General features: G+C 42.4%; 1 long non-coding RNA gene across 3 annotated transcripts in view; it reads right to left on the reverse strand.

Moving 5' to 3' along the window:
- The window catches only part of LOC307184593, a 417,717-nt gene that overhangs the window by 286,911 nt on the left and 111,898 nt on the right, over positions 1–18,908 (reverse strand). For all 3 annotated transcript variants that reach the window (XR_013827760.1, XR_013827761.1, XR_013827762.1), the window contains exon 2: positions 13,814–14,004. This is a non-coding gene — a long non-coding RNA (uncharacterized lncRNA). The remainder of the gene's footprint in view (positions 1–13,813; positions 14,005–18,908) is intronic.

Below are 18,908 nucleotides of genomic sequence, written 5' to 3' on the forward strand. Positions count from 1 at the left end.
CCAGACATACTTCTTTTTCAAAGGAAAGCATTGTCTTCAAAAGATAGAACTAATAGTGAGAACATGATCAGATGGACACTGGTAGATCAAGTCCCCAGGGAAAAAGGCGTTGTTCCGAGAGCCTGCTTAGATGAACAGAATTTTTCTTTAGTTTGGTGTCTCCTTTCAGCCTGGGACTTCTGTTTGCTAGTCTGTCCTACACCCTAGTATTTGTCCCAGACTAACTCTGGGCACCTCTTCCTGAGCTTTCTACACCTCAGACAACTAAGAAAATTATAAAATTGTTCAGCCTATGGAGAAAAAGCCTTAAGAATGGCTGACAGATGAGGTGAGCTTATGGGTTTCCTGTTCCTTTAAGAAGCCAGATACTTTGATGTGGAGCTTGAAGCAGTTGAGAAATCACGCAAGCTCTAGAGATTTAAGTGGTTGCCTCTATGCTCAGAAACTAGGGCCATCTTAAGACTGGCATGATGCCCTCATCCCCTTGCCTAGGAAGACTTTATCTGCATCACACCATCAGGTAGGTTATAAATACACTGGCATCTAGAAGCAGAAGCAGAGGTGGAGGGCAATGAGAAGGAAAAGGTCTTTCTGGTAAAACTCTTCTAAATCTGAGTCATCTTCCTCAGAAGACACTGGTTTGCAGAAGACAATGATTTAGATTAGGGAAGAAGGCTGTGAATTTCCAAAAATGAAATAAGCATAAATGAGAACAAGAAGGTAGAATCTGAGGTGCAAAGTCCTGCGGATGATAGAACCTGGATTATCCAAACCACCACCAGCGATGCTTGTGGATGTGTTATCCTAGTGTAGACTCAGTATACAGCTTAGTACAGAGCATTCCTCAAAAACAGCAATTCTAGAAAATGAAAGAGGACACCAGGGCCCCAGAAGAAGTGAGTCACACCAAAGTCATCACTACACAGCTAACACACCCCTTACATCAAGACAGAAATGACTCCATCTTAGCCACAGCTTCCATGATCTCATCAGCAAAGATACCGAGACCCTGCCATTCCTCTGCAAGGGAAGACTTAAACTGTGCAGATTATTTCACCCAGAACATCTCAGTCTGATTGGATGGATGGGATGAGGAAAAAAATCTACCTCCCCATGGTAGTTTCTTTAATCCTGCTGTTGGCAGGATACTTATGCAATGGAAACTGAGATGCGTCTGGATGTCTACTAGTAGAGGGCAAGGCCTGAACCTAGACGTCCTGAAGATTTGGAGAATGGTTGAGACACTTTCATTGCAAGTGAGAAGCTTGGCCAAAGGGCAATTTGTGGGCTTACTAACAGTTCAGGGGTGGATCTAGTTTGGTGCATAGATGGATTCGAGACTCAAATAGTATGATCAGGACATGGCTTTTTTTCCTTCAATTAGTCCTGCCTTCCGCAGTCTCCAGTCCAACATGACGGCATTGGTGGCACAGACCTCTCAGCCTCTCAGGGGCCCAGCCCAGCACATAGGAGCACAAGTTCTGTTCCCAGTAAACGTCTGACAGCATCTGATTAGATCACATGTTCTCCTCCAAACCTAGACTATGGCCTGGAACATGTGGATCAGGGGATGGAGCCGGGTACACCAAAGCCACATGGACCGAGTTAGAAAAAGAAGAATTCAAGCTATGGTTACCATAAGAAGAAAAAATGAAGAATGGCCATCATCAAAAAGTCTACAAATAATAAATGCTGGAAAGGGTGTGAAGAAAAAGGAACCCTCCTACACTGTTGGTGGGAATGTAAGTTGGTATAGCCATTATGGAGAACAGTATGAAGGCTCCTCAGAAAACTAAAAATAGAGTTTCCATATGATCCTTCAATCCCACTCCTGGGCATATATCCAGAGAAAACTATAATTCGAGAAGATACATGCACCCCAATGTTCACTGCAGCATCATTTACCATAGCCAAGACATGGAAGCAACCTAAATGTCCATCAACAGAAGAATGGATAAGAAGATGTGGTACATATATACAATGGAATATTACTCAGCCATGAAAAAGAATAAAGTAATGCCATTTGCAGCAACATGGATGGACCTAGAGATTATCATACTAAGTAAAGTGAGTCAGACAGAGAAAGACAAAGATCATATAGTATCACTTACATATGGAATCTAAAAACTGATACAAGGGAACTTATTTATAAAACAGAAATAGACCCACAGACATAGAAAACAAACTTATGGTTACCAGAGAAGGGGGCGAGAGGGATAAATTAGAAGGTTGAGATTAACATATACACACTACTATATATAAAATAGATAACCAACAAGGACCTACTGTAAGGGAATTATGCTCGATATTTTATAATAACCTAGAATGGAAAAGAATCTGAAAAAGTTATATATAAATACATATATAAAACTGAATCACTGTGCCATATATCTGAAACTAACACAACAATATAAATCAACTACACTTCAATAAAAAAAGAAGAGAGAGTGAATACCAAATGACAGAAACAATGAATGTCTGCTGTAATTAGTGAGCAGTCTCGAAGCTCATGTTTGCAGTAAGCTTTTGTCTTAGCTTGGGTTTCCCCCAGAAAACAGAGCCTGAGATAAAGGCTTGAATATGGGTCATTAATTTACAGAGATCAATCCAGGAAACAGTTGAGAGCTGGAAAGAACAAAACAGGAAAGAAGAAAAAAATAACGCAAGGTATACTGCAGAGATTTGTAGGAGCAGCCATCCAGGAAAGGAGCATTTATTGACCGGCTGCCATCCTCCATTGGTCAAGGATTGCCGTTCCAGGCTTGCACATGCATGAGAACAGCCTAGTGAGTTCCAGTAGGTGGCCCACACTGCCAAGTCAAAAAATCCTGGAGGCACAAAGATGGAGATAGATGGTGTAGCTGGTTTCCATGGTAATGGCTGGAATAAAAGGCAGGGCAAGAGGATGTGTGGTGGGGGACCTTTCCTCTTGGGTACTTAACTTGCTTTGCTTTGTTTTATTTATTGCTGCAGGTTCATTTTTCACCAAAAATAAACTGTAAAAAGAAGACACCACAGGGCTGGGTTACGGAATTACATGAGGAATAGTAGGGGAAGACTTGGGCTTGAATCCCTACTTCACCACCAGCAGTGTCATTTAGAGCAAGTCAATTAATCTCTTTGATTATCATCAGTAAAACATAGATGTCGATAATGCCTACCTTATGTGATCTGAGGGAATATTATTAGTATATAAAGTCATCCTGTCACTTTATTTTATTATTTTATTTTATTTTGCGGTACGCGGGCCTCTCACAGTCGTGGTCTCTCCCGTTGCGGAGCACAGGCTGCAGACGCGCAGGCTCAGCGGCCATGGCTCACGGGCCTAGCCGCTCTACGGCATGTGGGATCTTCCCGGACCGGGGCACAAACCCGTGTCCCCTGCATCGGCAGGCGGACTCTCAACCACTGCACCACCAGGGAAGCCCCTCACCATTATCTTTTAAACCTCACTTGAAAATCTAAAATAAGGGAGGGGTTATTTTATATCCAGCCATGTGGTCATTCAGTTTCCAGAAATTTAGAAAAAAAATGCGTACAATTCATTTGTTATCATTGACAGCAGCCCATATGCCTAAGCATTTGCTTTCCACAGTTTCCGAGAAACGTGCTGAGAAAAAAACATGCTGAATGCAAACATAATCCCAGATCCCTGACGTGACACTGTAGCCAGAACACCCAGCCATGCAGTCCATCCCTCAGTCCCTGAGACTTCATGGGGCCACCCCCAAGCCTCCATCTCAGTCCCACGTGGTTTGGTCTCTTGGTGTTTCTCAGGCACTGAGCATCAGTGAATGAGTCTCATACCCTCTTACTTTGGAAGATCCACCTCTTCTCTCTCTCTCTCTCTCTCTCTATTTTTCTTCTTCAACCTGGCTTTGATCCTAAAGTGATTCAAATATTTTCAGCAGAAAACCAAACCATCCCTGGGAAAGAGTGCACAAAGATGGTCCATACCACACTCCAGACTCCAGTGAGAGAAACACGTAAAGGCCCAAGTCCCTTTTAGTTCCCAAACTACCTCAACCTCTACATCAAACTCCATCATTAAAATCAGCTAGACCCAACTGCCCAAAAGCAACTTGATTGCAAATCAATCTCTTGCAGATATTTTGGAAAATGTCTACGAAAAAAAGTCCCTCTTTGAGTTATCCTCATCCATCCCCCAAAGGTGAATTTCATGGACGTTACACAGCCTATACTTAAAGTCAGACCATGTAAATGTACTCTCCAAATAAGATGAAAAGCCATCCGTTTGTTCCTCCATCATGTACTAATAAGCAAACAGACAAACTTCCATATATATGAGAAAGAAACCAACAGGTAAGTCATTCCCATAGGAATTTCTCAGCTCAAATTTTAGGAAAAGAAAAATGGTGGGGATGACAGGAAGGTTAGGCAGAAGCATAACTGAGATGAGGCTTTTTTAGAAGGAGCCAACTCTAATGCAAGGGAGACAGGAAAGTAATCCTTAGGTCAAATTATTGAGAGAAAAAATATCATTGATCAACCCAGCCTAGGGAATGATTCTTCTGGGATCAGATATCTACTCCTAGTGCACTCAACACTCACCTGAGGAGGGCTGGGTCACACCACCTACTGTCTACACTGGAGGAGCTTAGACAGGGTGGGCTGATTTATGAGAAGGGGCCTGTGGGAGGGACTGGTACGGCAGAGCCTGTCTTTAGAGACCTAAAGGACAAACTGTAGACTTGTGACAGCCACACAATGATGTCTACTGGGGAAGAGACTCTTCTTCCCAATTCATCTATGCTCAGACAGGTGCCATATTCACCACTCTGATCCTATGCGACTTGTTTGAGCCAAGATGAGAATAGAGTGTAAATAAGAGGCTTTACCCTGGCTTCTGTATACTGTCATTAAGAATGCACAGACTTGGACGAAAGGAAGCTGCCTGGGGAGTATGAATGAAGACGGCTCCAAAATACATCAAGCCACCAAAATACTATGGCCACATTCAGAACGTGTGGTTTGCATCAGGACTAATGCATTCCTTCAAACTACGGCAGAGTGTGTGCAAGGGTGTCTTACTGCCAACAGAACTAGAACAATGTCCCCATGAGAGCAATGAAGCCATGAACACCTAACCCACCACAGATGTTTGAAGACTCAGCTTGAAAAGCTGAGGGCAAGGCCCTGGGGCGGGTACGTTTTGATCAGGAGAAGGACAGAGAAGCCTCTGGAGGTGTGCTTCCAAGAGACAGTACAATCAGGATCTCACTTCACAGATCAGGAAACTGCGGCCCAGTGGGGTTTAGAGTCTAGTGTGTCTTTACATAGAACATGGGCTTTCCTTCCGGTCCAGGGCTCTTCAAACATTGATGGCAGGCTGTGGGTTTGAGGTAGGAGGATCAGAGAGAAGATGACATGTAACTATCACAGCTATGTTTTTCTGTAGTAGACTTCCAAACTAAAGACATTTTTCACTTGTCAAAAGTGGACAGTGTCTTGAAATACAATGACTGAAGGGCAAATGCTCCTTGACTTGATAGAGCCTGTGTATAATTACAGCATTAGCACAGACACACTTTAACTCAAAATCATGAAAATGACCTTAGCTGGGCTATAAGGCCTATATTAAAATCACGGCTGAGGATCTACTTTCTAGCCAAGCTCCCATTTTCAGATGCCTGCCCTTTGTTCAAGGATTTCCTTTAGCCTACAATGTTTTAGGTTTGTTCTCTGACCACTAATGACTCTTTGACAATATCTCAAACAGAAGAAGCCGAAAGTACATCATTCATGCCTGAACAGATAACACTATTCCACCTCTAGTCCAACCAACTGTGGGTGAGTGGCTGGGTGGCCAAGCCCTGTCACTGTCCACCTTGCAGGAACTTGGGGAGGGGGCACCATAATGGTCCAAAAGATCCCCTGGCCCAGCCGTCCCATTTTATACATAAAGAAATGGAGGTTCAGAGAAGACAAGTGATGGTCCAGGGCCACCACCCAGTGGTGGGAGAGCTGGGCCACACCAGTAGCCACTCTAGATGATCACTGCCCAGTCAACTGAAAAACATATAAATTTTGAAATTACAAATATTATCCTCTTTTACTTCCCAGATTGTGCTTCTGAAAACATCAGTCTTCTAGATACTTGGTTTAATAAAGAGACAAAGAGAATGAAAGAGAGAGAGGGCAGAATAAGTTCATCCAAGGCACGTAAGCATGAGAAATACCACACAACACATTCCCTTCTCAGAGACTCACATCACACACCAGGGAATCTGAGAAAGAAGCCCAGCAGTAAAGAAATCTGTTTAACTCAAAACTCTTTTTCCATGTCATATCTATCAACATCCTACAGACCCAGTATTCTAGGAAACAGACTTTGGGACATGCTGGCTTAGTGAGAAGAGAAATGAAATTTCAAAATAATTGGGCTGGAAAGTAAAGAAATTGAAACAGTCTGGCTCATGTCAAGCAAGAGCTCAGAAATGGTACCATGTCATCTTCAGTTCCTTCCCCTGGGTCTTTCATGCCTGGAACTTGGAAAGAAATGGAGGCTAAGGGTGTCCTTGAGTAGCAAGGATAAAGAGAATGAATCTTTTTCTTTAATTTACCATTAAAGGTTTGTGTAAAGCAGCAAAAACACAGACCCTGCCTTTGCCACTCTTCTCCATGGGTACTTAAGTCGCTACCAGAAATATAATGCTGAGAATAGTATTCCCACATATTTATAACTTCTTTACGACAAACTACCATGATTTTCTTTTCCCTCATAAAGTTACATTCCTACCTCAGAAATGGTGAGGAAATCAAATTTGGCCCTTAAATAAACTAATTTGAAAGGTTTATAAAAATATTAGAGATTTTAAAAAAGGAATAGGGGACCTGAATATCCCAAAGTGTGAAAATGCCACATTTTTACACTCAAATGATTTAAAATAGATGAACAGAATGTTTCCAAACTTTCTAAAAATATGCACCTTCAGGCAATTAAAAAAAAAATCCATCTAAAGGGTCATTTATTTTAAGAACCTAAAAGCTCAATTTAGCACTCCAGTGAGCTCCCACAGCTGACTGGATCTGGGAGACCAGGGCTGAAGAAAGGTCATTCACACTCCTCCCTGACTCCTTAATGGTATGTTTAGCCAGGCTAATTTTAGACCTGTCGGAAGCTTCTGATTCAGTTAATCATAAGGTGTTGGTGACAAGACTGTGGTCAATGGCAGACGTGGGCTGAGTTCTTTTTGAAGTCAGTTGGTGAGTTCATTCCTGGAAGGAGGGGGTCCATAGGTAGTCAAGGGGGGACTGCTGGTGATTCACATGCATTTCCTGGGAGGTCTCTTCTCCCCTCCCTATTTACCCTACATGGGCAGGAGACCCGGGAGCCATCAGTGGAAGCAACACCATCTTGATGATCCTCATCTCATTATCATCTTTCCTGCTGATCCATTCAAACTGTCTTATCCTTTGGCTTGGCTCATAGTTATTTTGGTTTGGGCAGGAAGTAGCTGGCTTCAAGTCAGCCTGGAGAGGCTGAGGTTGTGACCTTTCGTCAAAGGAAATGCTTTAAGGATGTCAGAGGTGGAGCTTCGTCATAGCTATTCACAGACAGAGGCTCAGTGACGGTTCTTTTAACAGGTGCTTGAGCATGGACAAAAAAAGTCTTTTTTTCTTGGATTCAGGGATGTGTGTGCCTACACCAGCTTCCAGAAAAAGAATCGTTACAATTAGCTACCCCTCTGGTTCACAGAAGTTTCACCACAGTAATACCCACCCTTTTCTTGACTTTGCCAAATTTTACAGGGGAATTTCATTACCCTATTATTCATTAAAGGGAATTTCTTTAGCCCTGTGAGTTTTCGGTACCAGTCAGCTCAAATACTTTTCACCCACTCAAGGTTTAACATCCTCCATAAAACTATCTATAGCAAAGAAGATGTCAATGTTCTACTCAAGAACTCAACAACCCGAGTGAGGGGAAAAATATCTAGCATTGTCGCTTACTAGATTTCAACAAATTCTGATGCTATAAGGGAACTCAGGGCTAATCCATTATCACCCTTTCATTTTATAGAATGGGGAAGCAAGACTTAAATTTCCTCAACGGACATAATAATTCAGTGGAACCAGAAAGTTTCCATGGAGCAAGAAATCTAGTATTATCTTTCTAATCTTTGTTGATCACTCATGGTCCTTACCATGAGTCAAAAAGTGTGGAGAACAGGAGGAAGACGAAAGGGATAGTAAAGAGAGAAGTAAAGGGTGAAAATTTTTGATGAAAAAAAGCAAGTCAATTAGTCAGCGGCTTCCTGTCATCTCCTTGTCATCACCCTTTTCTTCCCAACTATTTTTGGCCTCCTCAGATAAACCAAAGAGCAGCAAGTCTCACTGAATATCCTTGGTCACCCATATCTAAGGGACAAAAAGCAGCAGAGACAAGTATATCTAAGTGAACCCCATTTTCCAGCTTTGGGACTATATACGTCTCAATGGTTAATATTGCAACTGTGGATTTTAAATGCTAATTTCATTCATTTGACAGTCATCTACTGAACATCTGCCATGTGATAAGAATCTGCTGCACACTCCATGGGACGTTAATATGAAGGAGATGTACTCTTGCCTCTAGGAATTTAAAAAGAAGAAAAATAATTCTCCTGGTTGCAAAATTCTAAGATTGTGACATGTCACACTAACAATTATAACACAGGGAGGAATCAGATAGGATCCCTGAGAGATTCGACCTGAATATTACGGGAGCCCAGAGAAAGAGGAAGTCACTTCCAGGAGGCAGGAGACAAGAAATCTTCATCAAAGATGCAGCCTCTTGAGCTGGGGCTTGAAGGACAGAAAAGACTTAAACAGTGAGAGGGCACTGAGGAATGGCCTTCCTGGAAAAAAGGAAATTGCACAAAGGCATAAGAATAAAATATCTGTTTGGGAGACAACAAGTAGGCCAGTTTGGCTAAAGCGTAGGATAGATCAATGAAGGGATATACAGCTGGAGAGTTTTGGTGGAAGCCAAATTGCAGAGTATCTAAAAGAATGAGATAGAAAGGTTGGTCTCAGTTCTCTAGGTGATAGACAGACACTGAAAATTTTTCAGAGGACTGGCCTTTAGGCAGATTACTTGGGCCATAATGAATTGGAGTGACAGCCACTGGAGGAAGGATCAGCGTCTTATGATGATCTAAATGAGAGGTAAAGAGCACTCGCTGTGAGAACAGAAAGGAGGCAGATTCACTAGGCATTAAGGACGCAGATAGGGCAGGAAGAATTTGGTGTGAGGGTCGAAGGAGCATTTCCTAGGGTTTCTGTGGTGAAAACAAAATTCCTCCATGCCAAATAGATACTTGAAAGCATGAGATTTTGAACCTACCACTGAGATGGTCTCACCATTGCCCAATGTTTGTTGACTGAATGATTTTGCTTGCTGTAGGTTGAGGATATTTGCGAGATTTTTTTTTTAAATTGTATTGTCCCTTCTATGTCTCTTTGTGGTTTAGAAAGATGAGAATAAACAAACATCAGATGTCACATATCTCAGACTAAAGAAGAGGGAGAAGGTCTCATAATCTCTGTTCTGTTGTGTAAATACAATAACTACATAGTGGTGGACCCACGGCTGTTGAAAATACAGGAGACTATCCAAATCAGTAATCCTGCTTTACCATGTCCTTCCTATAGTCAAACTATGCTCCTGTCCCCATTCGTTTGTACGTCAGAGATTCCTTTTAAAAATTGACATTATTGAACTGGTAAGAACTTGCCTATGGAGGGGCCTCTATTAATACAAATGCAATCTGTGCATAACATTTTTCTACCACGTATTCACCGAGCAGACTCAATCACCTAGTCAGATGCTAAAGTATTTGGGGACAAATAATAAGAGCCCTTTCACTTTATTTAGCTGCTAATGTAGACACATTGTAGACCATCTTTTGCATGCAGTCTTCACCGATAAACTAGAAGCAACCTGACTCCTTGTCATTTTCAGAGCACTCTCTATCTGATTTGGATTTTGTTCTTTCATGCACTCTTTCTTCTGCATCCCCCACTGCCCACCTTAGCAAATATTTAGTGAGCACGTGGTACATACCCAGCACTGGGCCAAGTGATGCAGATACAAAAAGAAAAGATAACAATCCTTTGCTTTGTGCAAATATCAATGAAGGCATTCATTTGCCCCGTGGAATACCTCACCTTGAAACCGGAACCATCTCTACCTAAACCTGGTGTCATCTGTACACTAGTGCTCCACAGTGGTTAAGCATGTCTCCTGCAGCGTCCTAGGATAAGAGGGATGCTAGTGCCAGCTGGGCCACATACTAGCTGGGAACCTGGTGAGTTATTTAAACCCTCTGAGCCTCAGTTTCCTCCTTTGTAAAATGGATGTGATAATTACTAAGTGGACCTACCCCACAGGGTGGATTCTGGTAAGAATTAAACAAGACAGTTAATGCAAGGAGTTGAGGACAGCATCTGCTGTACACTGAAAAACACTGGATAAAAATTATCATTAATAGTATTGATATCTGACCTGTGATCCACCTGCAAATGACCACCAGTGGCTGAGATGGCGACTCTCCTTTCAACAGGGAAGAATACACTTAAAAGACTTGCTGGCATTTCACAGAAAGGTCTAGAAAGCAATGCCCATTTCAGTTGGCATGTCACAGGAGCATTTCTTCTTTAACCTATATGTTATGTTTTCCGTTTTATTTCATTTTCTTATACCAGAAAAATTTCATCTGCTCCTGACGTTCATTCCGTACTTAAAGACACAGCCTTCAGTTTGTGAAGCCAGCAATTCTCTGCCAATGCTGTCACCAGCTCTGTGGCACCGGTGGCCTGATCTGCAACAAGAAGGCACACAAAACTACTGTCCTTCCATCCAGAGGGAGTTGATGGTGTGCAGGGCAGGTAACAGGATCAAGCCCCCCAGTGAGAAGTAAGCCACAGAAACCACGGAAGGCAAACAAAATGGAAATGTGTTCCTCATGCAAGCACTCAGAGCCATTAAAAATAAAATGAAGGAAAGAATGAACCAAGAGAAAGCTGTAGTGGGACTGGGATAGAACGCCCTTTAAATCAAAGATCCTGCTTTCCTTTCCATATCCTATGAGACTCTAGGTCACTGCTTAGATGAATTTACGGCTGTTTTCAACATTTGTATGAAACACAACGAAGAGCTGGACCCTGCCTGCCAGGCAGGCTACACCCCAGGAGGTCGGGATACATCATTAAGGTGAGGCTGCGGAGGTTACCTGGGAGCTTCAGGTACCCCACACGCGTACTTCTCCAAACCAGGGCAGGCTGCACCTAACACAGTTTTCAAGGTCATTCTGACTTTCTTCAACGTTCCTTACCCCCTCCCTCGACTTCCTCCTAGGCATTTCCAACCTGGTTACCCCCACATGCCAGGGAAGGCACGATCTCCTTCAAACACCATACCCGCTTCTCAAGCATCATCTGCAAACAAATTTAGTCTTACACATTACATCACCACCTTGCTGCAGATGACGGATCCAGACAACTACCTCCCCCGTGGGCCAAGGTGATCTGGGCAGCCTGGGGCACCAGTCTGCCCAAGTTGGAAGGGGGCAGAGCTCCTTGCTGAGCAGACACTCTTAAGCCCAGCAGATCTAGGAATTCTATTTCCTTTTTTTCTTCTGCCTTTAAACATGCAGATCAGAACATCAGACCTAAAAGTTTTCCGAGCTGCACAATTTATGCTAGCTCATTACCTCCTGCTACACTCCAAGGCTTTGTAACGGAAATTGGCTCTGACTTCTGAGATGGGCATTACATCATAGTCTTCTTTTAGCACATTATGTCATCCCTGCTGAGAGGCATTATCTAGGGTTGGCTCAGCAGTAGCGATTTCTGTGGGCCGACTGCAGTGTTCCCAGAGAGCTGCTGGGAACCGCAGATTGAAATCTAAAACATTTATCTTCTAAAAAGCTGAAAAGGAGGAAAGATGTTCACATCAGACCCCACTTATTTTCCTTAACCCTTTCCTCTCTCAGCTCCTTTGATATTACAGCCCAGCAAATGCCAAAGAGCAATGTGCAGAGCCTATACAGGGACGATTGTCTTGAAATAACTGCTGCTAGAGGTGTCTGAAATATTGCTTCCATCAAGGGCTGATACACCTGACACTTGCCATGATTCTGTCTCAAGGGATGCTACAAAACGCTTCAAAGGAATCACCTTGCACACTCACACTGATAACACAGAGCATCCTGCTTAATTCTTGAGTTATTTAAGAATTTCTCCCCATGATCTATTTATAAATATATATGAATGCAAACTACATACACGCACATACACAAGCTTATCCTCCTGACCATGTTGCAGCCACAAAGGCAAACTTCTAGAAGATTTGTATTAGAAATAATTTTTATGCAGGGAACTGAGCTGATATTATCTCTTCTCACTTCAACCATGAAATTGGAAGCCCATTTTGTATCTCTCCATCCTAGGCAGGATTAGAAACCACTGCACAGAGGGAATAGACAGGTGCTTTCAGGATAAAGCAAAGATCTTCTCAAACCCCAGAGAATCCCAATACCTCCCTCGTCACAAAAGCATAATTATGAAAAAAAAGAGTCTCTAAATATCAAAAGGAAATGGGATACATTCAACCATGACTAAATTACAATTTCCCCCTTATATACCAACTAACGAGATTCATTGGGTGGGGAGTAAGTGCTGGGGGAGGGGTTAGAAGAAATGTTATGATAGTCCCTTCCCCAGCCCACCGTGCTGCATTTCTTTTCCACTGAATTTTTTTAGAGTAAATACTTTCGCGCTCTCGGTTGCTTTTTGTGGCACTCAAATGGTAGCCACATCCAAACAAATAACTTCATAATTAAACTGGAGGCAGTTAAACCTATCATTTGGACCATCCCAAGAGCCTGCTTCTACTTCTACCCTAAATGATTTTTCATGTTCTTTAATAGTGCCCTCCCCTCACCCCCAGTGGATCATAAAGCAAGATGGCGACCTTCATGCTTTACTTAGCTCAGGGCACAGCCATGTGAGCAGTCTAAGCATTCTAACAGGGGTTGGGACACCTGGCCCTACACTCATGGTGTAGAAACTTCCTGGTGACATTACAGCAAACAACTGATAGCTCCTCCTCAGAACCTCTTCTTTCATATTTCATATCCATTGCCATTTGCCTCTCTTATCTCCTAGAGGGGACAGTGTGAGGACTGATGGTATGATCCCACTAAGAGCTCGGAGGTTTCAGCTGGACAAGTGCCCTATAAAATAGCGTTATTTATCAGCTAAGAACGTTTACAAGACTCCTCTTACCCTTACCCTTCCTTTCCTTTGTCCCTTCCTCTCCACCCTCTCACCCTTAGCTCTAAGAATTTTATGATCTAAAGGCCAAAATGCTTTAAATCTTAATAACTACATGTGCCACTCGGGATACTGAAAGGAAACTATATATACTCTTGACTTCATTCATTCCAAGCTTTTACTGAAGCCAAAGTAACTGCCACACCATTTAAAAATTCTATTCAGGGCTTCCCTGGTGGCGCAGTGGTTGAGAGTCCGCCTGCCGATGCAGGGGACACGGGTTCGTGCCCCAGTCCGGGAAGATCCCACATGCCGCGGAGCGGCTGGGCCCGTGAGCCATGGCCGCTGAGCCTGCGCGTCCGGAGCCTGTGCTCTGCAACGGGAGAGGCCACACAGTGAGAGGCCCGCGTACCGCAAAAAAAAAAAAAAAAATTCCATTCAACAAGCAAGTACCCTTCAACACGTTAAGCTGATTTTCATGTAAGTTGTAAAATGTTAAATGACCAGAAGGTCTATCCATTAATAAAATTACCTGGCCCAATCATCCCCTTTCGCTTTGCAGGAGGCAAGAAGTTGGATTCATAAATCCCAAAGGATGTGTGCCTGCCTCGAAACGTTGGCTGGCTGGTCACCAGCTTCCGAAGGCACAGTGGGGCGGGGGCTGAGCATTACTCCTCCTCCTTCCGCCAGCGCCCTGTGTGTCCCAGTAGGTTGTGCCTAATCCTGCAGAAAAAAAAGAAAAAAGTGTTCAGGATGCCCAAGAGCCCTCAGTCCACTCCCCAGCCAGGCCAAGTGTGGAAGAGAGCCAACGGCCACTTGGCCCCGTAACGGGACAGCCATGGCCATGAGAATCCATGGGGGGCATTCTTCCTGCTACCCTCTTACAGAGAAGAGGAAAGCAAGCCCCACATCTGTAGGTAGTTTCCAAGAGTAAGTACACTGGGGTGGGGATCAGACTGTACGGTGAGAAATCAACTATTCCCTAATGATCTCCCAAATGAAAGGTGGAGAGCAGGGTGGGCCAAGTCAGAATGAGGAGCTCATGGACCGAGCTCACTGGCTCCTGACATTACAGTAAAACCCAGGCTTGGAGTGAGAAGGGAATTCTGGGCCTGGCTTCAGCCTCCTTCGCCAGCTGCCTTGGCACCAGTCACTACGCTTTGGGGGTTGGCAGAAGGGGAACAAAACAGTACAGACCTTCCAGGCTCTCCTGGGCAGAAGGCACGTGGAGAACTGGCATAGCCTCTCCTGCCCCCACCTGCTGGCCAGAATCCCTATCAGCATCACCTAATGTGTAGGAAAACAGACATTTGTTTTATCAGGGAAGGTCCTGATCCTGCCGTCTCCCAGCAATGCCAGGATACCACCTGTCCTCACCACTTGCTCTCCGGACTGCCAGTCCCCTGAGAGCCTGTGGCATTTCCTCCACTGCAGGGCCTTTCCTATTTCTCAGAATGAGCCCTCAACACAGCACCTTCAGACCTGTCTTCTCAGGAACAACACTACCAAGAAAAAAACTTCTTTTCTATAAATGTAAGCGTGTCATGAAGATACAGACTACATAAACATCAAGAATTACAGTTCAGACCCATAAAGGTTAGAGAGAGATCTGCCTTACCCAGCTTTGGAAAGAAATCATGCAGTTCCCTTACAGTGCAAGTCCAGACTATTTCTCTTCAGAAGCCTTCTTAGCTCCTGGGAAGGTTATATTCCCTTCACCTGTATTCCTAGTCCAGGCTAAGGACCCTGTCTTTTCCTTAAAAAGTTTTTCCTTCTCAGATGCCAAGTTTCTACTCCACATTTCCTTCATGATCTGAGAAGTGTCTCTTGTTTACCCCTTAAGAAAAGGAATAGATTCTCATTAATCCTGGACAATAGAATTAGTTAGTTTCCACTCATTCATTCAGCAGATATCTACAGAGCAGTGACAGCTATGTGCCAGTTATTGTAAAAAGTGTTGTGGGCATGAATCGGACATGGATTCAGCTTTCCAGGCACAGGCAAGACCACAGACAAGCTATAGTAATAAATACGTGACAGAGACTGCTAGGCTTTCGCCCAAATTTCTCCTCTTATTCCCAGATACACAGCTAGATACACTTCCCGACTTCCTCTACTATTAGGTGTGGCCACGTGCCTGAGTCCTGCTCAATAAAAAGTGGATGGAAATAAAATACACCATTTCCAGTGCTGCATCTGTGAGATCCTACATGCTCTTTCCTCCTGGCTGGTTGGAATGGCAAGATCACCAAACCCTAGAAGTCAAGTGTTAAAGATGGCAGAGCCTCAGACAGCCTGGGTTTCTGGTTGCTCACTTGGAGGAAAGCTGCCCCCATGGCCTAGTCATGCTCAGGACTGGTACAAAAGCAAGGCTGAAACTTCTGTATGCGCCCATCGCATGATGGGGTCTCTTTACAACAGCAGCCAGGTTGCTCTAACATAAATGTTGGAATGATTTCCAGAAATGGAAAAATACATAGTGTATACTAAGGTAGAATAAGCTGAAAAATTGTTAGTATAGTGTGATATCACTTTTTAAAAGATTATGTATCAAACTGTATGAGAATTCTCTAGAAGTATATACAGCAAAGTATAGGTGTTTATCTTTCGATGGTGGTGGTATAGGATGGCTTATCTACATTTCCTAATACAAAATATGATTTTATAATTAAAAAAGTAAAAGCTATGTTTAACATTAAAAAGGAAAGTATGTCTTAAGATGGAAATACAAAGGCTTAGCCTCTCAAGGTGGGCAAAGATCTCCTGAGGGAAATTAGGAAAGGCTTCTCAAAATAGGCATTTTTAATGACCTCTCTGACACAGAAAATCTATAAATTAGCTACAGCCTGAGAAATAGAATAGTTCAATTATACAATACACATGATTCCCAGCCATTACACACTGAGGCCTTGTCGATGGAGATCACTTCACCAGAAAGGATGGAAGAGACAAATTTTTGCCTTTACAAACTGTTAAGAAACTAGTCTCAGTGGTTGTTTGGGTGGGGGATAGGGATGGGAAGAAAGGAAAATACCGAAAGGATTAGGGGAAGGAAAAAGTATTAGCATACTTACCTTCTAAGCTTTTGTACCTTATGGATATTTTGAGATATGCATTTATTACTTATTCTAAAAATATTTTTAAACTTTCTTCTCTATGAACTTTGCACTCTATGTGTTTATTACCTATTTTTTATGTTTTTTTATTTACTTATTTTTTAACAACTTTATTGGAGTATAATTGCTTTACAATGATGTGTTAGTTTCTACTGTATAACAAAGTGAATCAGCTATACATATACATATATCCCCATATCCCCTCCCTCTTGCGTCTCCCTCCCACCCTCCCTATCCCACCCCTCTAGGTGGTCACAAAGCACCGAGCTGATCTCCCTGTGCTATGTGGCTGCTTCCCACTGGCCATCCATTCTACATTTGGTAGTGTATATATGTCCATGCCATTCTCTCACTTCATCCCAGCTTAACCTTGCCCCTCCTCGTGACCTCAAGTCCATTCTCTGTGTCTGTGGCTTTATTCCTATCCTGCCCCTAAGTTCTTCAGAACCATTTTATTTTTTTTTTTACATTCCATATATATGTGTTAGCATACAGTATTTGTTTTTCTCTTTCTGACTTACTTCACTAGGTATGACAGACTCTAGGTCCATCCACCTCACTATAAATAACTCAGTTTTGTTTCTTTTTATGGCTGAGTGATATTCCATTGTATATATGTTCCACATCTTCTTTATCCATTCATCTGTCGATGGACACTTAGGTTGCTTCCATGTCCTGGCTAGTGTAAATAGAGCTGCAATGAACATTGCAGTACATGACTCTTTTTGAATTATGGTTTTCTCAGGGCACATGCCCAGTAGTGGGATTGCTGGGTCATTTGGCAGTTCTATTTTTAGTCTTTTAAGGAACATCCATACTGTTCTCCATAGTGACTGTATCAATTTACATAACCACCAAGAGTGCAAGAGGGTTCTGATTTCTCCACACCCTCTCCAGCATTTATTGTTTGTAGATATTTTGATGATGGCTATTCTGACCAGTGGGAGGTAATACATCATTGTAGTTTTGATTTGCAGTTCTCTAATGATTAGTGATGTTGAACATCCTTTCATGTGTTGCTGGCAATCTGTATATCTTCTTTGGACAAATGTCTATTTAGGTCTTCTGCCCATTTTTGGATTGGGTTGTTTCTTTGATATTGAGCTGCATGGGCTGCTTGTAAATTTTGGAGATTAATCCTTTGTCACTTGCTTCATTTGCAAATATTTTCTTCCATTCTGAGAGTTGTCTTTTCGTCTTGTTTATGGTTTCTTTGCTGTGCAAACACTTTTAAGTTTCATTAGGTCCCATTTGTTTATATTTGGTTTTATTTCCGTTTCTCTAGGAGATAGGTCAAAAAGGATCTTGCTGTAATTTATGTCATAGAGTGTTCTGCCTATGTTTTCCTCTAAGAGTTTGATAGTGTCTGGCCTTACATTTAGGTCTTTAATCCATTTTAAGTTTATTTTTGTGTATGGTGTGAGGGAGTGTTCTAATTTCATTCTTTTATATGTAGCTGTCCAGTTTTCCCAGCACCACTTATTGAAGAGGCTGTCTTTTCTCCACTGTATATTCTTGCCTCCTTTGTCAAAGATAAGGTGACCATATGTGCATGGGTTTATCTCTGGGCTTTCTATCCTGTTCCATTGATCTGTATTTCTGTTTTTGTGCCAGTACCATACTGTCTTGATTACTGTAGCTTTGTAGCATAGTCTGAAGTCAGGGAGCCTGACTCCTCCAGCTCTGTTTTTCTTTCTCAAGTTTGCTTTGGCTTTTCAGGGTCCTTTGTGTTTCCATACAAATTGTGAAGTTTTTTGTTCTAGTTCTGTAAAAAATGCCAGTGGTAGTTTGATAGGGATTGCATTGAATCTGTAGATTGCTTTGAGTAGTACAGACATTTTCACAATGTTGATTCTTCCAATCCAAGAACATGGTATATCTCTCCATCTGTTTGTATCATTTTTATTTTGTATCCTGCTACTTTACCAAATTCATTGATTAGCTCTAGTAGTTTTCTGGTAGCATCTTTAGGATTCTCTATGTATAGTATCATGTCATTTGCAAATAGTGACAGCTTTACTTCTTCTTTTCCTATTTGGATTCTTTTATTTCTTTTTCTTCTCTGATTGCTGTGGCTGAAACTTCCAAAACTATGTTGAATAATAGTGGTGAGAGCGGACAACCTTGTCTTGTTCCTGATGTTAGAGGAAATGGTTTCAGTTTTTCACCATTGAGAACGATGTTGGCTGTGGGTTTGTCATATATGGCCTTTATTATGTTGAGGTAAGTTCCCTGTATGCCTACTTTCTGGATGGCTTTTTATCATAAATGGGTGTTGGATTTTGTCGAAAGCTTTTTCTGCATCTATTGAGATAAGCATTGGTTTTTCTCCTTCAATTTGTTAATATGGTGTATCGCATTGAATGATTTGCGTATATTGAAGAATCCTTGCATTCCTGGGATAAACCCCACTTGATCATGGTATACAATCCTTTTAATGTGCTGTTGGATCCTGTTTGCTAGTATTTTGTTGAGGATTTTTGCATCTATGTTCATCAGTGATATTGGCCT

Source organism: Stenella coeruleoalba, assembly GCF_951394435.1.
Source record: "Stenella coeruleoalba genome assembly, chromosome: 3".
Classification (NCBI taxonomy): domain Eukaryota; kingdom Metazoa; phylum Chordata; class Mammalia; order Artiodactyla; family Delphinidae; genus Stenella; species Stenella coeruleoalba.